The sequence below is a fragment of the Anomaloglossus baeobatrachus genome, chromosome 5 (assembly GCF_048569485.1).
Source record: "Anomaloglossus baeobatrachus isolate aAnoBae1 chromosome 5, aAnoBae1.hap1, whole genome shotgun sequence".
NCBI lineage: Eukaryota > Metazoa > Chordata > Amphibia > Anura > Aromobatidae > Anomaloglossus > Anomaloglossus baeobatrachus.
Genome location: NC_134357.1, coordinates 479,441,072 through 479,463,750, shown reverse-complemented (window position 1 = coordinate 479,463,750; position 22,679 = coordinate 479,441,072).

Sequence of the window (22,679 nt, the reverse complement as noted above, 5' to 3'; positions counted from 1 at the left end):
TGCCACACCTGGAAAGAGGGACATTTGATTTTGTACTAAGAACTGATATGGAGAAGACATTTCTCGGGTGTTGCCAGCACGGAGACCTTTGTTGAATCCGTTCCTGTGGTGACTTTTTCAGATTGTTGTCGGCCACCGAATATTCAGATACCCAATCCGAATCTACCAGAGAGCTGCTCCAGTTTGTTATCCCTGGACTCGGACGAGTGGAACTGGAAGTCCTGAGCTCAGGTCCCGCAAACATTATTGGCGAGAAATGTGTACACATCCATTAGCCTTTGGCGCCCAACTGGTTTAGGAAGGCTGCAGCCGTTTAGACACCTTATTTAGAACTGAACTTGTCCTCACGTAATACTGCAGGTACTGTTAAAGCTTGCCACTTTGGTAGCATGCTGCTGTGTGTGGGATACAGGGTAAGGGGAGGTTTGCAGAGTAGATAAGTTTGTAAGCCATTGTGCTGACCCATCGACAGGTCATCCTGTACACTTAGTGATTTTCACTGCACCAATAGAGTAGTATTTGCGACCTTTCACTAGGCAGAACGCATGTTAGATAAATTTGTTCTAAGATCTCCACACACATTGGAAAGTGTTGGTGGGGCAGCATGGTGGTCCCGGTCTTACTTGACTGGGTGTATATTATATATCCTTTGTGATTATCCCTGTTATTTTGTCTGTGCAATCTGTTCCAATTCACTTTTATCATTAAAATCTAGTTCCCTCACATTGCCTGGTCTCATTCCTGATCTGCGACCTGCTGTATTCTGAGTAACCTCTCTGGTTCACACCTCTAGTAGTCACTACTCATTAACATTGCTCTTAGGCCGGCGTCACACGGGACGATCTATCGGGCGATCGCATGAGCGACCGTACCCGCCCCCGTCGTTTGTGCATCACAGGCAATTAGTTACCCGTGGCACACAAAGTCGTTAACCTCCTGTCTCACGCATTTACCTCCCGGACGATGTCGCTGTGGGCGGCGAACATCCTCTTCCTGAAGGGGGAGGGACGTTCGGCATCACAGCGACGTCACACAGCGGCTGGCCAATAGAAGCGGAGGGGCGGAGATGAGCGGGACGTAACACCCGCCCACCTCCTTCCTTCCGCATTGCCGACAGGACGCAGGTAAGCTGTGTTTGTCGTTCCCGGGGTGTCACACTGAGCGATGTGTGCTGCCTCAGGAACAATGAACAACCAGAGCACAGAAGGAGGACCGACATTTTGAAAATGTACGACGTGTCAACGAGCAATGATAAGGTGAATATTATTTCTCGTTCACAGTCGTTCGTAGCTGTCACACACTACGATATGTCTAACGATGCCGGATGTGCGTCACGGAATCCGTGACCCCGACGACATATCGCCCGATATATCGTAGCGTGTGACGCCGCCCTAACTCACTATGCAGTAGTGAATCTTGCAAAAACCCTCTGCAACTGACACTAAATGAAGGGAAGCCATCACCTAAATATCCTCTATCGGTAGCGCAAATTTTCTGCAAAGTCTCGCTCACATTCTGTATCTCCCAACTTTTGAAGATAAGAAAGAAAAAAATAGTATGTGGCACAGTGTGCTGCTGCAACATTTTTATTCCACGTTCCTTGACCACGCTCCTGAGCCATACCAAATCTTTGTTCCCATTCTAGCCACATTAAGAAAATACTACAAAGTGATGGCAGTGCTCACACTACAGCTAAACCCTTCCGTTGTCCTGTTCTATTTTAGGAACAGAGCAATGGAAAGCAGATGGGGATGGATCCAACATTAGACGTACACCAGCGGAGCACATCTGTCCCTACTGACTATAATGAGCTCTGTCAGATTTCTATCAAGGTGCCATCATATTTCAAATTTAATATCTGGTTCTTATAAGTCCACCCTGAGGCTGTCTTTTTAGTGCTCCTCTCTGCCCTCAGGCTGTCTTCTCAGCACTCTTCTCTGCCTTAAGGCTGTCTTTTTAGCGCTCCTCTCTGGCCTCAGGCCATATCCTCAGAGCTCCTCTCTGCTCTCTAGCTTTTATCTCAGTACTCCTCTCTGCTCACAGGCCGTCTCCTCATCATTTCTTTTTACCCTCAGACCATCTCCTCAGCCATCTTCTTAGTTTTACTCTCTGCCCTCAGGCTGTTTCCTCAGCATCCATCACTACCCTCAAGCCATCTACTGAGCACTCCTCTTTGCCCTCAGGTCATTTTGTGCTGCCCCTGCAGCGGTCGAACCGCTCGGATCCGGGGGTTTGCTGCTGTGGCTCGAGGGTCTTCGGACCCAGGGGCTTGCGGCCACTCAAATGTAAAGGGGACTATTTACAGGGGATAAGAGTTTGTGATACCACCCATGGTTTGCGGTGAGGGGAGTACCGCCGCTGCCGATGGGAGTACCCGGGGGAGATGGAGTGGGGCAGCCAGATGGCGTTCCCTCCACGGGTAGGGGAGGCCCCGGGACTCTGGATGGGTGAGATGCTGGTTGTAGGAGAGCGCAGCATTGGTTGGAAGCAGAGGAGGACTATGTACTCACTCAGGCAGTATTGGTGATGATGCGACCACAAGGGCAGACTCTGACAACAAGGTAAACCAAGTCTCTGGGTGCCGCTGCCCTCTTGGGGGAGCTCGTCCGGGTATCCGTCCCCTCTGGTACTGCCGGGTAGTCCGGAACCTGTCTCCGTGCACAAATTAGAAGTGTTCTGGTGGCCCATTGGCTTAAAGCTTTCCGGGCCCTGCTCCCTACTTGTTGGTAGTGGAGCTGCGCTCTCAAGGGCTCACGGTTGGAATTTCTGTGGGCTGCGTGGGTTGGAAAGCCCTATCCCCCTCATTGCGCTAGTGCCCCTGATCTCTGAGCTTCTTGGGGACAGTCCATAAAGTCACTATCCTCCACAGGTTAATTGCCCCTGACCTAGGGTCCTGTACCCCGCCGTGCTTTCAGTCCCGAACCGGTTATTAGACTTGAGCTACTGACCATCCTCCAAGACCAGGTCTAGGCACCCACCCTCAATACCCTGCGACCGGGTCTCCGACTCCTCCGGGCCCAGACCACCGTCTGCGTCCCAACCTGTAACACCCAGGGAGCCACACACTCCCTCAGTTCCTCACTACTCGACAGCTACCACTGTTCTGTTCTACTTCCCTCCCACCAGTCTGCCTGACCCCTAAATGGGCAGCACTATTCTAGCTAGGCAGCCCACTGGTGTGCCTGAGAGGGTGTGGTGTGAGGTGTGGTTGGGATTTGGATGCTGATGGAGGCTGTACCAGAGGTTGGGAACCCAGAATCATGGGGGGTTGAGCCCTGCACTAAAGAGCAGCAAGTGAACTACCCTGTGACGCCCTGATTAGTCCAGGGGCATCACAATTTCCCCAGCCTTGCTGTCTGTCGTTAGGCGGCCTCTAAAGTAATCTCCGCACTCAAGCCATCTCCTCAGCGCTCCTCTCTGCTCTCAGGTTGACCAGACAGTGTTCCTTTTGCCATCAAGTTGTCTCCTCAGCATTTTTCTCTGCCCTATTGTCATATTCTTAGCGTTCCTCACTGCTCTCCAGCCATCTCCTCAGCGCTCCTCTCTGCTCTCAGGTTGACCAGACAGTGTTCCTTTTGCCATCAAGTTGTCTCCTCAGCATTTTTCTCTGCCCTATTGTCATATTCTTAGCGTTCCTCACTGCTCTCCAGCCACCTCCTCAGCGCTGCTGTCTGCCCTCAGGCTGTCTCCTCAATCCTCTTCTCTGCTCTCATGTCATCTCCTCTCTGCTCTCAAGCTATCTCCTCTGAGTTCCTCTCTGTTCTCAGGCTGTTTCCTCAGCATTCCTCTGAGCCCTCAGACTGAGTCCTCAGTCCTCCTCTCTTGCCTCAGACTGTCTCCTTAGGCTGCTTTCACACCTCCGGTTTTAGCAGAGTCGGCCAATCCGGCTCTAAAACCTATGCAACGGATGCGGCGACAATACCGCATCCTTTGCATACGTTTTTTACATGCGGCCCGTCCGGTTTTTGCCGCTTGCAGCAGGCTACTGAGCATGTGCATGTGGAAAAAAACGCATGCAGGGGCCGCATACATTGCAAATCTCGCCGCATCACCTGGATGCAGCGCGATGCGGGTATTTTTGCCGGACAAAAAACATGCCAGACAACGTTCTATCCGGCCGCCGCATCGGCTAAATCTGCCGCATGCGGCAAAAACCGGACGGAACGCCAGCCCATGCGGCACATTACGGCACTAATGTAAGTCTATACAAAAAAAAACGCAACCGGCGGCAAAAAAAAAACGTTTGCGTTTTTTCTGCAAAGCGCCGGATTGTGCCGCACAGGAAAAAACGGATGTGTGAAAGCAGTCTAAGGCTACTTTCACACATCCGGATTTTTGCTCTGCGGCACAATACGGCGTTCTGCAGAAAAACCGCAACCGGCTTTTGTAACGCCGGTTGCGGGTTTTTTTGCATAGACTTACATTAGTGCCGTATTGTGCCGCAGGGGCTTGCGTTCGATCCGTTTTTTGCCGCATGCGGCAGATTTAGCCGATGCCGCGGCCGGATCGAACGTTCCCTGCAACGTTTTTTGCTCCGGCAAAAAACACCGCATCGCGTCGCATCCGGCCGCTGCGGCGCATTTTTCAATGCATACCTATGGAGGCCGGATGCGGCGCGATGCGGAAAAAAACGCATCCGCTCGCCGCATGCGGTTTTTTCCACTGCGCATGCTCAGTAGCATGCCGCAACCGGAAAAAAACGGACGGGCCGCATGTAAAAACGTATGCAAAGGATGCGGTGTTTTCGCCGCATCCGTTGCATAGTTTTCACAGCCGGATTGAGTCGCAGTGCTCAAACCAGATGTGTGAAAGTAGCCTTAGTGCTCTTTTCAGCACTCAGGCCATTTTTTACCTCAGGCACTTTTCTCAGTGCTCCTCTCTGCCTGCAGGTCATTGCCTCAGCCTTGATTTCTGTCCTCAGGCCATCTCCTCAGTGTTCCTCTCTGCCCTCAGGCTGTTTCTTCAGCATCCCGCTCTCCCCTGAGGTCATCTCCTTGGCGCTCCTCTCTATCCTCAGGTCATCTCCCAAGCCTTGCTCTTTGTCCTCAGGTCGTCTCCTCACCGCTCCTCTCTGCCATCAGGTCGTCTCTTCGGCCTTGCTTTCTGTCCTCAGGCCATCTCCTAGGGCTCCTCTCTGCCCTCAGGCCATCTCAAAAGCTCTCCTCTATGAGCTCAGGTCTCCTCAATCTTGCTTTCTGTTCTCACGCCATTGTGAAGCCCCTCACCTGCAGCAGTCGCATCCGGGACCGCAGGGACTTCTCTCCACCTCCAGGGACGCCGCAGGGTCTTCATGTGCTGGAAATCTTCTGGCAACAGGTATGTCAGGTTAACTTTAATAGGAATCGTGACGCCACTCTCGGTTTTGCGGTCAGGATGAGGGGTGCCGCCACTGCAGTTTAACAAACATCTGGGGCTGATGGTGTCTTCAGTCTGGTGTTATGGCCTCCCGAGAGGGAGGCTTGACCCAGGGGCTCGGGTGTATGTGCGTGGAACCACAGGTCACAGAAGAACTCACACACAGTCCAGAACATCTTTCACGGTTTTTACTCACGTTCAGTTGGTTCTGTGAGGTAACCCGGGCGATACTGACACAAACTGCAGGGAGAACCAGGTATCCTTCAGGCTGGAATAAGGGTGACTGTAAGCTCGTGTACTGCCCCGTGCTCGGCGGCAACCGATCCGCTCGGATTCGGACTCGCCGGGTGGTGGCTCGAGCGTTTCCGGACCCGGGGGCCCCGTGGTCCACTTCGATCTGAAAGGGGGGATGGCGCTTTAGGGGGACGTAGGTGCACGGCCAGAGCCGTGTTTGAGTTCGTGATGCCACCCACGGGTTGTGGTGAAGGTGGACACCACCGCTGCGTTTACTGGGCACCCGGGGGAGATGTTGTGCAGCAAGATGTTAACCCCTCCGTGGGCAGGGATGATGGCCCCGGGACCCATTGGGTGTTGTGTGGTTGGGCGGTGCAGGGTGGTGCGCGGCCGGAGGGCAGTGTTGTACTCACGATTAGCAACACACACAAGTCTCTGGTAAACCAAGTTGATGGTGGTCGGTGCCCGCAGCCGGCTGCGTCGGGTCCCCCACCCGATTGGTGGTCTCTGCCTTTTTCCTGCACCGTGTTGTGTATCTGTGGACTGCCTGCACTTCAGCGACGGGAGTCCGCTCCCCGGCCTTGTGAATGTCGGGAGAGCCCTTTTGCCTGCAGACGCTGGCCCTTGGGATCTCTCTGCCTGTGCGGTGGCTTTCTATCCCCCTCGTTAGGCTGTTGTCTTCAGTCGGGACTTTGGGTGGGAAAGGACCGCAATCAGCTAATTAACTCGGTCCAGTGGCTTCTGGACCTCGTTTCAGGGTCTGAGTACCCCCCTTTGTGCTCCGGTTTCTGAGTCGGTTCCTCGGGTTGGTACCGGTGGGCCACTACCCTGTCCCAGTCCTTCATGGTTCCACCGAGCCGTCTTCCCGGCTCCTGCAGGCTGAGGCCACCGTATGCCTCCTAGCCAGAGGTGCCCGGGCTCCAACCCTGGCACCTGTCAGACTGCTGCAGACCTGGGCACAGGCCTGCTTCCACTCTCCTTCACTCACTGACTACAACTCTCTGACTGTTTTCCTGCCTCAGGCTCTCTGAACTCCTCGGTGGGCGTGGCCAACCGCCTGGCTCCGCCCCCTGGTGTGAACATCAAGCCCTGAGAGGGGTGACTAGGGTTTTACTGGTTGGCTGGTGACAACTTATTAGGGGACTGGTGTTGTGCGGGGCCCTATCTGTGACTACCTGGATGGTCCAGGGCGTCACACTCGCCTTCCTAGCACTTGTTGTTTCGGATAACCCCCGACTTGAAGTATATGGGATTCATCCAGGGAAGTCGCATCTGCCTTTTCTCCCCTTTCTGGCCTGTTTGCTGGCAGCGTGGACCAAGTAAAGATGGCTTCTTGCCCTATCTCACTTATGGGCGCCCTCGTTGCTGCTGATGCTGCGGACTGTGTGTTGTTTGGTGAGACACTTGGAGTGCCCTCACCGGTAGGTTTTAGCAGACCACTAAATGGATGTCTGGCTCTAGGGACCTGTCCCCGTGCGTGCCTGGTCTACCAGGAGTCCCCGTGCTCAATCACCCCGCTTCTTCCTGAGGTGTCTTTCAGGCTGACTGTGTCCGCTCTCCGCTGCAGACTGACATGTGTCCTCCTCACTGCTCCTCTCTCTTGGACTGCCTCTGCACAACTCCTTCCAGCTTCTCCATTGCACCACTAGCTGAGACGCGAGGGCTACGCCTCCTCCTGGGTCTGCCCAGGGGTCCCCTCTGAGCTGTGTGTGTGTCCTGGGTACTACGTGTCTGTGCGTACACCCTAGTCAGCCTTTGGGATTACCTGTATGTACTCACCCAGCATGGGTGCAGTACTTAGTGGTGCCTGACCAGGTCAGGGGCGCCACACCATCTTCTCAGCACTCTTCTTTGCTCTCAGGCCTTCTCCTCAGAGCTTCTACCTGTTGTAAGGCCATCTCCTCTGTGTTCCTCTTTACCCTCAGGTCGTATCCTCAACCTTCCTCTCTGCTCTCAGGCCGACTTGTCAGTACTCTTCTCAGCTCACAGGCCTTCTCCTCAGCGTTCCTCTCTGCTCAGAGGCTGTTTCCTCAGGGCCCCTCTCTGCTGTCAGGCCATCTCCTCAGTACTCCTTTCTGCCCTCAGGCTGTCTCCTCAGTGTTCCTCTCAGGCCAATTCCTCAGTACTCTTATTAGCTCTCAGGCCATCTTTTCAGCGTTCTTCTCTGCTCTCAGGCTGTTTCCTCAGGGCTCCTCTCTGCCGTCAGGCCATCTCCTCAGTACTCCTTTCTGCCCTCAGGCTCTCTCCTCAGTGTTCATCTCAGGCCAATTCCTCAGTACTCTTATTAGCTCTCAGGCCATCTTTTCAGTGTTCTTCTCTGCTCTCAGGCTGTTTCCTCAGGGCTCCTCTCTGTCGTCAGGGCATTTCCTCACCATTCCTCTCTGCCCTTAGGTCAGAGGTCTCAAACACGTGGCCCGCGGGCCGCATGCGGCCCCTCAGGCTGCTTCGTGCGTCCCGCAGGCCCGTGCCACTGTTCATTATTGCGGCCAGTGAAGGTGCCGCAGCCACTGTCTGCGCTTTATGTCAGATGAATGTTTTGCCGGCGCTGCGCTCAGAGTTCATAATATAAATCGCTGACAGGGGCTGCGGCCCTGCACCTGCCGCGATAGTCACCAGGGGCAGGGACCTGCAGACAGCAAGAAGCAGAGATGAGGCAGCCTAGAGAACACGGGACAGATGAGAAGAATGGTGTGTTGTTTTTTTTTTGTGTATGTGAAGGACGGCACATCGACCCCTTAGCGACCTATGACGTACTGGGTACGTTATGGCTCCCTGGTACTTAAGGACCCATTGAAAATGGCTGAAACATTGAAATCCAGCCATGATCTGTAGCTCTGATCATTGGCTGGAGCTGGGTGACCTATGTTTCACCCGCCCCCAGCTCGGATTGGAGAGACCGGCCTTGTGACCGATCTATCCAATCACTGTGGATCTGGGGCCAGAGACCGCTCCCCTCAGCGTCATTCTGGCATCTGTAGAAGCTGAGGGGAGCGAGATCGGTAAGTTATAGCGCCACTGCCCTCTTTCAGCCGCCGCCTCCCCCCCGACCCATTACTACAGGATGGGCACCTTACTATAGAATAGGGACAAGGCTGGGGACATTACTAAAGGATGGGGACATTACAAGGATGGGCAGAATACTATTGGATGGGGACATTACTATAGAATGGGGACAAGGCTGGGGACATTACTATAGGATGGGGACTAGGATGGGCACAGTACTACAGGATAGGGACATTACTACAAGGGGACAAGGATGGGAAACATTACTATAGGATAGGGACAAGGCTGGGGCCATTACTGCAGGATGGGGACATCACAAGGATGGGCACAATACTATTGGATGGGGACATTACTATAGAATGGGGACAATGCTGGGGACATTACTAAAGGATGGTGACAGTACTACAGGATAGGGACATAACTACAAGGGGACAAGGATGGGAAAAATTACTATAGGATAGGGATAAGGCGGGGGACATTACTATAGGATGGAGACATTACTATAGGATGGGGACAAGGTTGCCACATTACTATAGGATGGGGCCATTACAATAGGATGGGCACAAGGTTGGCACATTACTATAGGATGGGGACATTACTATAGGATGGGCACATTACTACAGAATGGGACAACTATATGATGGGGACAGTACTACAGGATAGGGATATTGCTACAAGGGGAAAAAGGATGGGAATACATTACCATAAGATGGGGACAAGAATGAGACACATTACTACAGGATGGGCACATTACGATAAGAAGGGGACAAGGATGAGACACATTACTACAAGATGGGGACAAGGATGGGGAACAATACTATAGGATGGGGACAAGGATCAGTACATTACTGTAGGATGGGGACTAGGATGGGGCACAATACTACAAGAGGACAAGGATGGGCACATTACAAGAGGGGGAACATTACGAAAAGATGTTGGGCAAAATTTCTATATACTGTAGTGCTAATTGTAAGACTATTAGTTACAAGAAAGGGATAAAATGTAAAAAAAAAAAAAAAACAACACAAAACTCAAAATAAGGCATGACATTTTTTTTTACCATCAAAATTATTTTTTTTTATATTTAAACAAAGAATGTGTACATAATAATAAACAAGTGAAAAGTGTTCAAAATCAGTAATCCAAAGATGTGTAAATAGAAATATATATGGTACCAATAAAAATGTCACTTTGTCCTGCAAAGAATGCGGCCCCCCAATTTTTTTTTTTCCTCTGTGCGGCCCATACACCCAGCCGAGTTTGAGACCCCTGCCTAAGGCTATGTGCGCACTAGAGATGTGAAGTTTCTCGAGAAAATCTTCTCGAGAAACTTCTGGGAGTGAAAGATTTGCTGACCTCCGGAAAAAATCCGCGGCAAAACCGCATGCGGATTTGCCGCGGATTAGCCGCGGATTTACCGCGGATTTGCCGCGATTTTGCCGCGATTTTCCCGCGGGTGGTTCCCTGCGGATTTTTGCAGTCTGTACTGCAGAAATCCGCGGGATACCTGCGGATTTAATGGACATGTTCATTTTCTCAAGAAACTTTCTCGAGAAACTTTTCTCAAGAAACTTTCTTGAGAAAAATCCGCACCAGTGCGCACAGCTTTTTTTTTTTCTCATAGAATTTCATGGGAAATGTCTGCACAAAGATTGCAGACATTTCTCAAGAAATTTCCGCGGCAAATCCGCGGGTAAATCCGCGGGTATTTTGCTCTAGTGCGCACATAGCCTTAGGTCATCTCCTCAGCATTCCTCTCTGCCCTCAGGCTGATTCCTCAGTGCTATTTTCAGCTCTCGGGCCATCTCCTTAGTGCTTCTCTCTGCTCTCAGGCTGTTTTGTCATCACTCTTCTCTGACCTCAGACAGTGTACTTAGTGTTCCTTTTTGCCCTCAAGCCGTCTACTTAGCATTCCTCTCTGACCATTTCCTTAGTTCTCCTCTCTTCCATCAGATCATCTCCTCAGTGCTCTTCTCTGCTTTCATGCCATCTCCTCAATGTTCCTCTCTGCTATCAGGCTTTTTCTTCTCTGCCCTCAGCTCCTCAGCCTTGCTCTCTGTCCTCAGGCCATCTCCTCAGCTCTCCCCTCTGCCCTAAGGTCAGCGTTCCTCAGTGTTTCTTTCTCCCCTCAAGCCATATCCTAAGTGCTCTTATCTACCCTTAGGCCATATCCTCCGCATTCCTCTCTTCACTCAGCCTGTTTCTTTATTGCTCCTTTCTTTCCTAAGGTCCTTGCCTCAGTGTTCCTGTCTGCCCTCAGGCAGTCTCCAGTGCTCCTCACTTCCCTCAGGCTGTCTCCTCAGTGCTCCTTTCTACTCTCAGGCCATCTCCTAAGTGCTCCTCTCTGCCCTCAGGCCATCTCATCAGCACTCTTTTATTCCTTCAGGTTTTCTCCACAGCCTTACTTTCTGTCTTCAGGCCAAGTCCTCAGTGCTCTTCTCTGCTCTCAGGCCAAGTACTCAGTACTCCTTTCTCCTTTCAGGCTGTCTCCTCGTCTTTCCTTTCTGCTATCAAGCCATCTCCTCAATGCTCCTCGTTGCCCTCAGACCGTCTCCTCAGTGCTCCCTCCTCCCCTCAAGCCACTTTCTCAGTGTTCCTTTCTGCACTCAGGCCATTTCCTGTGTTCCTTTCTGCCCACAGGCCATCCCCTCAGCATTCCTTTCTGTCCTCAGACCATCTCCTCAGTGCTCTTCTGTGCTCTCATAACACCTCCTCAGGGCAACTTTCCACTCTCAAGTTGTTTCCTTACTGCTCCTCCCTGCCCTCAGGCTGTCTTCTCAGTGTTCTTTTGCTCTCATGCCATCTCCTCACTTTCCCCTCTGCCCTCAGAACATCTCCTCCGTGTTCATCTCTGCCCTTTGAACATCACCTCAATGCTGCTTTCTGTCTTCAGACCGTATCCTCAGTACTGTTCTTTGCTCTAAGGCTGTCTTCTCAGAACTCCTCCCTTCTCTCAGACTGTTTCCTCAGTGCTCCTCTCTGCCCTCAGGTCATCCTCTCAGTGCTCCTCTCTGCCCTGAGGCCGTCTCCTCAGTGCTCCTTTCTACCTTTCCACCCTCAGGCCGTCTCCTCAGTTTTCCTTTCTGCCCTCAGGCCATTTCCTCAGTGCTCATCTCTGCCCGCAGGCCATATTCTCAGTGTACCACCCTGCCCTGAGGCGATCTCCTCAGTGCTCCGTTCTATGCTCAGGCCATCTCCTCAGTGTTCCTTTCTGCCCTGAAGCTGTCTCCTCAGTGCTCCTCTCTGCCCTCAGGTCATCTCTTCAGTGCTCCTTTCTACCCTCAGGCGGTCTCCTCAGTGTTTCTTTCTGTCTTCAGTCCATCTTCTCAGTGCTCCTCTCTTCCGTCAGGTCATTACCTCAGTGCTCTTTTATGCCCTCAGGCCATCTCCTCAGTGCTCCTTTCTGCCCTCAGGCCTTCTCCACATTGCTCCTGTTTGCGTTGTGCCCCGGGACACCCGAGCTGCTCGGATCCGGGCGGTCTGTGGCTCAAGGGGTCCCAGATCCAGGGACACCGACGAACAGTTTTTAAATGAAAAAGAAAATAAAAGTCCGACTACGCCACTCGCGGTTTGCGGCCTGGGATGATAGGGCCGCCGCTGAAGGTTCCCACTAGAGATGATGGATGGGGGCAGCGTGGATGGTGGAGCCCACCGCGATCACGGCTTTTCCCCAAGTGTAAGTGAAGGGTTAATGTGGAGGCGCGCGGCAATGAAGCAGTCCAGACAAAGAGGGCAGTTTGATGGGGTTTATTCACTGGTTCAACGCCCTGAGACGTGCTGGATTCCAGGTGTGCCCTTGTCCTGATGGCTCTGCCTGCCAACCTGGTGCCACTCTCCACCTGTGCACTCCTGTGTATGTTGGTCCTCCCTGGCATGAAGCACTAGGAGGTCCTCCTGGTGTCTGGGTCCTGCCGCAGGCAGCTTGGACTATTTAAGGGAATGTGTCCCGGTCCCGCTTTGCTGCTGATGCCTCGGACGTTAAATGGTGGCAGATGGGTCCTGGAAATCCACCCGCCTGGCAGAGTTAACACAGGGCTTGAAGTCCGTGTCTGTAATGGGGATCTGCACCCCTGCGTGCAAAGTGCTGTGAGCTTTGGATGTCCACCCCACAGGGTCCCTCTGTCCTTGGGGTTTGCTCTCTCACTCCACAGCTACCTTCTCCTCTGAGTGGCTGTTCTTTCAACTCAGGTTCTTTGCAGTCTCTTTCTCTCCTTCTATGTGTCTCAAGAGTCTGTGGTCTATCTTGACACCCTTCCTCTTTCACTGTCTACTCCTAACTAACAACCTTCTACTTCCTCCTCCTAAACTCAACTGACTGTCTTCTGCAGACTACCCAAACTTCCCAGGTCACTATCTCCTCCCCCAGGTCTGGTCTCTTCTTCCCAGTTGGCTGCCTGTTATCTACAGTGCCCAGCCCTGTCATCTGGCTAAGTGAGGCTCCCAGCCGGGTACAGCGAGTGTAAATGTCCTGGTGTGCTAGCGTACCGCCCCGTAGTTCGGCCGGCTGCCGAGCCGCTCGGATCCGTGCTCGTCGGTGGGTGGCTCAAGCTCCTTCCGGACCCGGGGGTCACGTCGCTCTGAAAGGATGCTGGCGCTACATGAGGGGTGGTGTTCGGTGGGAAGGTTCACGGCCGGGGACCGCTGTAGTTTGGGGGTTAAGTTCGTGACGCCACCCACGGTTTGTGGTGAGTGAGTGGGCACCACCACTGCCATTGACTAGGCTCCCGGGGACGGTGTTATGCAGCTTGGTGTTGATCCCCTCGGTGGGCAGGGGTTGGTGGCCCCGGGGGCTTGATTGGGGCGAGAAGGAGGTGCGGGTGGGGTGGTGCGGTGCAGTGCGTGGCCCGAGGGCACTGTTGTACTCACTATGACAGATACACCGGAGTCTCTGGTAAACCAAAAGGATGGTGGTCGGTGCCCGCAGCCAGCTGCGCTTTACCCCTTAGTCAGGTTTGTGGTTCCCGCCTTTCTCCTGCACTTTTTTAGTAGAATGCTGACTTCCTTCGCTTCAGCGTCGGGAGTCCGCTCCCCGGCTAGTGGATGTCGGGGAGCCCATTTGCCCGCAGACGCTGGCCCGTGGGATCTCTATGCCTGGGCGGTGGCTTTCTATCCCCCTCGTTGGGCTGTTGCCTTCAGTCGGGACTTGGGTGGGAAAGAACCTAAGGTCCAGACCCCAATCAGTGAATTCGACTCGGTCCGGTGGCTTCTGGGCCTCGTACTGGGTCTGAGTACCCCTCCTGGTGCTCCGGTTTCCGTTCGGTTCCCCGGTTCGGTACCGGCGGGCTACTACCCTGTCCCGGTCCCTGACGGTTCCACCGGTTGTCTTCCTGGCTCCTGCAGGCGGCCACCACTGTCTGCCTCCTGGCCACAGGGTATCTGGGCTCCTACCCAGATCCCTGACAGACGTTACTCCTTTACAACTACTCTCCTCTCCTCTCCTAACTGATCTGTGTGTTTTTCCTGCCTCAGGCTATCCGAACTCCTAGGAGGGCCTGGCTCCGCCCCCCGGGTGTGAACGTCAAGACCTGAGAGGGGTGACTCAGGGTTTTTAGGTTAGCTGCTGATACCTTTTTAGGGGTAGGGTGTTTGTGCAAGGGCCTACCTGTGACTACCTGGCTAGTCCAGGGCGTCACACTAGTATGTGCAGTGGCTGGCACAGTTATGTTGGACTTGGCTGTTTTCTATCCTCAGGCCATCTCCTCAGTATTCCTTTCTGCTCACAGGCTGTTTCCTCAGTGTTCCTCTCTGCCCTCAGGCCATCCCTCTGTGCTCCTCTCTGCTCTGTCTCCTGAGTGCTCCTTTCTACTTTTCTACCCTCAGGCCATCTTCTCAGCGTTCCGCTCTGCCCTGAGGCCATCTTTTTGTTGCTCCTCTCTGTCCTCAGGTAATCTCCCCAGCCTTGCTCTCTGCCATCGGGCCATTTCCTCAGTGTTCCTTTCTTCCCTCAGGCTGTCTCCTCAGAGTTCCTTTCTGCCCTCAAGGCGCTTCCTCAGTGTTCCTTTCTGCCCTCAGGCCATTTCCTCAGTGTTCCTTTCTGCCCTCAGGCCATCCCCTCGGCGTTCCTTTCTGTCCTCATGCAATCTCCTCAGTGCTCTTCTGTTCTCTCAGGCCACCTCCTCTGGGCAACTTTCTGCTCTCAAGTTGTTTCCTCACTGCTCCTCCCTGCCCTCAGGCTGTCTTCTCAGTGTTCCTTTTTGCTCTCATACCATCTCCTCACTTTCCTCTCTGTGGCGCCCCTGACCTGGTCAGGCACCACTGAGTACTGCACCCATGCTGGGAGCAGTACAATACAGGTAATCCAGAAGGCTGACCGAGGTGTGATTACACAGGCGCATAGTAAGGGTGCTTTCACACATCCGGATTTTTGCTCTGCGGCACAATACGGCGTTCTGCAGAAAAACCGCCACCGGCTTTTGTAACGCCGGTGGCGGTTTTTTTTTGCATAGGCTTACATTAGTGCCGTATTGTGCCGCAGGGGCTTGCGTTCGGTCCGGTTTTGGCCGCATGCGGCAGATTTAGCCGATGCGGCGGCCGGATCGAACGTCCCCTGCAACGTTTTTTGCTCCGGCAAAAAACACCGCATCGCGCCGCATCCGGCCGCTGCGGCGCATTTTTCAATGAATACCTATGGAGGCCGGATGCGGCGCGATGCGGAAAAAAACGCATCCGGTCGCCGCATGCGGTTTTTTCCACTGCGCATGCTCAGTAGCATGCCGCAACCGGAAAAAAACGGACGGGCCGCATGTAAAAACTTATGCAAAGGATGCGGTGTTTTCACCGCATCCGTTGCATAGTTTTCACAGCCGGATTGAGCCGCAGGGCTCAAACCGGAGGTGTGAAAGTAGCCTAATCAGGTCTCCCACATGGACCTTTGAGTGGACTCCTGGGCAATCCATCTCCACTCAAAGGGTGTGATAGAGAGCCTGGTTGCTAAGATGCATAGGCAGGCACAGAGGGGAGGGAATAGTGAGCCAGTTAGTGAGTGCAGCTCAGGGAGAGCAGACGCATGCAGCAGACCCTGGAGTCTGGCACAATCTGACAACGCACGTGCAGTAGCTACCGATGGGGGAGAACGGTCACCTGGGAGTGCCACCCGAAAACCACCCGAGGCTGGAGGCAAGCGGTGGCTGAGTAAGGGGACTGCCAGGGAGGTACCAGGCCCGTAAGGGTAACAGGTCCCAGTGCAGAGATTCATTCAATTTTCTCCTGCCAAACCTGCCAGAGGGGGCACTTCAGACCCCCACCACAACACCACAGAGTCCACAGCCACGTAGCAACGAAAGGGCCCACAGCTCACAAGAGGCAAGCAGCCGTAGTGACCTGGTCCAGGCTACAAGCAAACGGGCCGAAAAGAGGGGAGAACAGGCAGCAGAAACTTCCCTAGGTGACCCCCGTAGGGACTTCAAGTCCGGGTCACTCCAAAAACATCAGGGCTAGAGAAGACGAGTCGGTAGTCACCCTCACAGTCAGCCTGAAGGAATTCCTGGTTTCTCCTGGTTTATCCCAGCTACGCACGAGTACTCACCCTGCCATCTATTATGAGTAAAAACCCTGAAAGACTGTCTGGACTGTGTCTGAGTCATTCTGCGACCTGTGGTTCTACACACCTACACAGGGCCCTGGGGCCTGCCTCTTTCTCGGGAGGCCACTGCATCTAGCTGCATCCAACATCAGCCCCAGGCGTCCCCTAATCTGCAGTGGCGGTCCCCTGACTGCAATACCGAGAGTGGCGTCACGAAATTCCTAAAGAAGCAACCTACCTGCGACCAGACCATCCCACGTGGAGTCCCTGAAGGTAATGCTGCACTGCTACACCTGGGCTGGGGGGCTCCACACTCTGCTCTCAGAACATCTCCTCAGTGTTTTTCTCTGCCCTTTAAACTTCTCAATGCTACTCTCTGTCTTCAGACTGTATCCTCAGTACTGTTCTTTGCTCTCAGGCTGTCTTCTCAGAGTTCCTCTCTTCTTTCAGGCTGTTTCCTCAGTGGTCCTCTCTGCCCTCAGGTCGTCTTCTCAGTGCTCCTCTCTGCCCTCAGGTCGTCTTCTCAGTGCTCCTCTCTGCCCCGAGGCCATCTCCTCTGTGCTCCTTTCTACCTTTCCACCCTCAGGTCGTTTCCTCAGTGTTCCTTTCTGCCCTCAGGCTGACTCCTCAGTGTTCCTTTCCGCCCTCAGGCCATCTCCTCAGTGCTCCTCTCTGTCCTCAAGCTTTCTCCTCAGTGCTCCTCCCTGCCCACAGGCCATATTCTCAATGTACCTACCTGCCCTGAGGCTGTCTCCTCAGTGTTTCTTTCTGCCCTCAAGACTTCTCCTTAGTGCTCCTTTCTGCCCTGAGGTAGTTTCCTCAGCATTCCTCTCTTCCTTCCGGCCACTTCCTTAGTGCTCCTTTCTATCATCAGGCCATCTCCTCAGCGTTCCTCTCTGCCCTCAGGCCGTCTCCTCAGCGCTCCTCTCTGCTTTTATGCCGTCTCCTCAGTGCTCCTCTCTGCCCTCACTCTGTCTTCTCAGTACTCCTTTCGACCTTTCTACCCTCAGGCCGTCTCCTCAGTGCTCCTCTCTGCCTTCATACCGTCTCCTCAGTGCTCCTCTCTGCTCTGTCTCCTGAGTGCACCTTTCTATTTTTCTACCCTCAGGCCATCTCCTAAATGTTCTGCTCTGGCCTGAGGCCATCTCCTTGGCGCTCTTCTCTGTCCTTAGGTCATCTCCCCAACCTTGCTCTTTTTTCTTGGGCTATCTCCTAACTGTTCCTCTCTGCCATCAGGTCATCGCCTCATCTTTGCTCACTGTCCTCCAGCCATCTCCTTTTGGCTCCTCTCTGCCTTCAGGCAATCTCGACAGCTCTCCTCTGGTCTTCTCCACAGCCTTACTTTCTGTCCTCAGGCCAAGTACTTAGTGCTCTTCTCTGCTCTCAAGTTATCTTCTTAGAGCTTCTCAGTGTTTCTTTCTGCCCTCAAGCCGTATCCTCAGTGTTTTTTTCTGCCCTCAGGCCATATCCTCTACATTCCTATCTGCACTCAGGCTGTTTCATTAGTGCTCATTTATTTCTTCACACTGTCTCCTCAGTGCTCCTCTCTGCCCTCAGGGCATCTCCTCTGCTCTTTTTTATCCTCAGGCCATCTCCTCAGTGCTCAACTCTGCTCTCACACCAAGACTCAGCGTAACTTTGAGCATCAAAATATGCTATGGTGTAAGGGCAGAGAGGAATATTTTAACAAGGGCTGTTTTCGTAGGTAGCTCTTTCAATGTGTTCTCCCTTCTCATTCTCCTGCACACCATCAATGACCATGTATTATAAATATTAAAATTAGCATTACTCGCCTTCATTTGCTCTAGCACCGGCTGTCCCCACTGCTCCCAGTTTATAGACTGCAACGGTGACATCATGACTATAGGGTATGTGACCACTGCAACCATTCATTGGTCTTAGTAGTGATGTTGGTATAGATGGCATGAGTTCAGTGTGATTGACTGCAGCAATTAAGTGAGCTGCACCCTGTAAACATAGGTTGTCTCCATCCTCATCATTCCATTTTCTCCTCAGCCGTCTCCTTAGTGTTCCTCTCTGCCTTCTGGCTGTTTCCTCAGCATACCTCACTGCCTTGAAGCCATCTACTTGTCGCGGGCAGAGGAGGGGACGCTGCGCTCTCCCACTGCTTGGGTCCTGCTGCTGCTGCTGCCGCTGCTCGGTGGTGACTTGAGCGGTGGGCCGGATCCCGGGGACTCGAGCGGCGTTCCTCGCCCGTGAGAGAAAAGGGTGGGGATTGATTGTGGGGAGTTGGTTATTGTCCGTGACGCCACCCACGGTTGTGGTGATATTGGTGACACCACCGCTGCTCTGGACGGGGAACCCGGGAGCGATGACAGGGAGCAGCCTGGATGTTTGTTCTCCCCTCCGTGGGTAGGGGGTTGGTTGTCCTGGGGCCCGGTGATGGGGTAGGGATGGATGGCAGGCGGGTTACGGGGCCTGGCGAGGTGCAGGGTCGCGGGGGGAGCACTGTGCCGCACAGCACGGTGGTACTCACTCAGCCAATGATGAGGACACAGTTCTCGGTAAAACACACGGCTGGATGGACGGGTCCCACAGACGGCTGCGGTGTTTCTCCTCCCAGCAGGTTGATGGTGACTGCCTTTCCCTGCACCTGTGTAACGTGTACAGTTCCAATGGGTTCCCACCGGTAACCCGCTCCCCAGCATGGATGGGTGCTGAAGGAGCCCCTTTTGCCCGCAGGCTCTGGCCCTGGGAACTTTAGCCTTGGCGGTGACTGTGTTTCCCTCTCTCGGTTGGACTGTTGCCTTCTGTCGGGACTTGGCTGCTGGGAAACCCAGGAGGTTCCCTTCGCTAACGGATTTGGCAAATTCACGGCGACTCCTAGCCTTGCCGGGGTCCGTAAGCCCCTGCCGGATGGTGCTGGCTTCTCTTTGCATACCGGTCCGGTACCGCCGGGCCACCGCCCGTCCACGGTCCTTACGGATAGCTCCAATAGGCCACTCCTGCAGACGGTCACCACCGTCTGCCAACCTTGCTGTTCCGTCCGGGCCACACACCCGGACCAACTTCAGTCTGCTTAACTGTCACTTTACTCCTCTCTCTTTCACTTCCAAACCTAATCTCTCTCCACTCCTCAACTCATCTGCCTGCTTTTCCCGCCTCCAGGACTGTGAACTCCTCGGTGGGCGGGGCCAACCACCTGGCCCGCCCCCTGGTGTGGACATCAGCCCCTGGAGGAAGGCAACAAGGGTTTTTGTCTGACTTCGGTTTGCCTGACCGGGTGTGTGGGGTGTGTTGGTGTAGTTACCTGTGGCCCCTGGCTTGTCCAGGGCGCCACATACTCAGCGCTCCTCTCTGCCCTCAGGCCACATCCTCAGTAGTCCTCTTAGCACTCAAGCCATCTCCTCAGTGCTCCTCTCTGATTTTAGGCTGTTTCTTCACCACTCCCCTCTGCCCTCAGGCTGACTCCTCAGTGTTCCTTTTGCAATCAGGTTGTCTCCTCAGCATGAGCTCTGTATAGCCCACACCCCTTTCATTGATTGGCTGCTTTCTGCCTTTGCACAGTGTACACACAATGTTGCTGTATCACCCAGGGAATGGGGTACTCGGTCCCAGGCAGTTCACTATTTAGGGATGTCACTTTGGTGGCCGTTGTCCAGTCCCGTGCCCTGGGGCCTTTTTGAAAAGGGGTTATTTACATGGGAGATGAAAGTCATTTATGTGACGCCACCTGTGGGTTGCGGTTAATAGGATGGAACCGGCGGTGCTTAGTGGAAATACCCCTGGGCTGATGGTGATGGCAGCTATGGTGGTAAGCCCTCCGCAGGATTTGTGAGATGGGAGCTTCGCACTTTATAATGAAGGAGACCACTCCGGGGTTGTCATGAACAGTCTCTACTCACTTTAACCTGTGGACGGCTGATTCAGGTCCCTGTATTCCAGTGCCAGTTTAATGACTCAGTTGCTCTGTCCCCAGCACTCTGTGTAGTTGGGACCCTGAAGCCTGGAACTTTGAGGGTCCCCCAGCTGTGATACAGAGGTCTGTCTGTTCGTCTGGCAGTGTGAACCCTGTGGGGAGGTAGGTGTCCGAACCCCGATCCTTGCTTTACTGCTGTTGCCCCCGGATCTGTAGATCAGTGAGGCCCATGCAGGTCCCTACACTGTGCAGGAATTTGCCAGGCCGTGTGAAACTGTCGCCTGACCTAGGGCCCTGTGCCCCGTGCGTGCTTGGTTCCAGTGGTGCTCCCTCATACGTCTGTGGTAACTTCACTCCAGAGGTACTCGTTTGCTCCTATTCTGGCAACCTACTCCTGTGCCCCTGGGTCACCGTTACACAGACCCAGCTCGAGGCACGTCCGTGCACTTCACTGTGCACCACTGTTCTGACTTGTCCACTCCCACCAGGCTGTCTAGTTCCCTGGTCTGGCTCCGCCCTCTAGGTGGCCATCCCCCAGTGTCTGACTAGTGAATGCCCCTGGTGTGGTGTGGAAACTAGGATTTTGGTATGTACAGGTGTTACTGGCACTGGTGTTCCAGGTCCCAGAGGGTAGGCCCTGCATCCTTTTCGGGATGCAGTACCTACTAGTGCCCTGAGTGGCTCAGGGGCGCTACACTGCCAACCAATAGTCTGAGTGGATTTCTTCAGAGCTTAGCATTTAGAGAACTGCTAGATCTGCTGCAGGAAGACAATGATTCAATCAAAACTACAGGAAGTAGTAAGGGGTACTTTGCACCCCTGCGGCAGCTGCGATGTCGGTGGGGTCAAATCGAAAGTGACTCACATCCGGCGTCGCTGTCGATATTGTAGTGTGTAAAGTGTTTTTGATACGATTAACGAGCGCAAAAGCGTCGTAATCGTATCATCGGTGTAGTGTCCGACATTTTCATAATTGTGCGTTAGCGACAGTACGATGTTCCTCGTTCCCCTGTGGCAGCACACATCGCTGTGTGAGAAGCCGCAGGAGCGAGGAACATCAGCTTATCTGCATCACCGCGGCTCACGCCGGCTATGCGGAAGGACGGAGGTGGGCGGGATGTTTACGTCCCGCTCATCTCCGCCCCTCCGCTTCTATTGGCCGCCTGCCGTGTGACGTTGCTGTGACGCCGCACGACCCACCCCCTTAGGAAGGAGGCGGGTCGCCGGCCAGAGTGATGTCGCAGGGCAGGTGAGTGCATGTGAAGCTGCTGTAGCGATAATGTTCGCTACGGCAGCGATCACAAGATATCGCTGCTGCGACGGGGCGGGTACTATCGCGCTTGGCATCGCAAGCATTGGCTTGCGATGTCGTAGTGTGCAAAGTACCCCTAAGTGTCATCACTAGAAGTCTCTGTTCCTACATCAGAAAGAGTAGCAAAAACCTGGTGGAAGATTCCTGTTAAAACATAAACAAGCAAAGTTTCCATAAAAATGAGATGTTATACAGTTGTCTGATTACCAATATACAGAATTTTTCATTCTGTGAGTTAAAACGGTCATCTAATAGCCTGAAGGAATAACAATGGTCCAAGTGTTGTCAACACTAGACCAAAAATATGGTCGTTGTGAACCTCGCCTAATACTGAGCACTGCCGGTCACAGATGTGCCCTATTTAAAGACCAACAGGCATTAATGATTTGGGGTATTATGTATACCAGACCATTACACAAGTGATCGCTGCTATAAATAAAACTTGAAACACCCTTAAAGAAGCGAATGATACCCTTCAAGGAGTAACATAAGTAACCGCTCAGCATCTTGCAGAGTTTACATGCAATAAACCTGCACTAAAAATGTCAACACGAAAAAATGGAAAAAAGAAAATGTGTAGACGCTGAACAAGGTTCATCTGGAGTCAAGATGAGCATGCAGGTAATCAGATGGGACTTCTCAACATCTGCTGGTGGAAATATTCTCTGAAATCACCATGCAAGGCGTTAAATATGGCATTTTTAAGATGAAGAGGTGGTCCGACAACAATTTCGTCAGGATCCATTTATTTTTTCCAGGTTCAGCTGTTCTTTTGAAGGACACAACACTTTTTTGTTTCTTAATCTGACCATCTGAAATCAAGTCTTCTTAATTACTTAACCAGATATTTGTTGAAAGGGGTCACAGATTTCCGTGCAGGAGGATGTATTATCATCTGCATCATATTCTTATTATGATTGCAAGAGAAACATATAGACTGGAATATAAAGTTGCTGCTAAACTGTGATATGGAGAAAACAGATTGTCCTTTCTGTAAAACCTTCTAGGTTGGCTTGTTCTTTGCCTTAAAGGAGACTATTAGCACCAGTAGCAATGCAAGAAGGAAACCAGGCTGAATTATTATATATTGGCAGTAAGTCCAAAGTTTTTAGAGGGCACTTTTTTGCCACCTTTGTTTCTGTATGTTCTCGATTTTTTTTGTTAGTATTCTGTGGGACTTTGGTTCATTAGTTCATAGCCCCCTTTCATATGCACTTTGAGATTTTTCTCTTATGGGAATGTCACTCCCAGGAATATAGGCTAGACAACAGGTCTGTGCTGCTGTCTTCACTTGCTTTCATGTATCAGCACAGCTTCATTCCTGCACTCTCTTCCTGTGTGTGCTTTCTTCCCTATCTATAGTATAGTCTGCT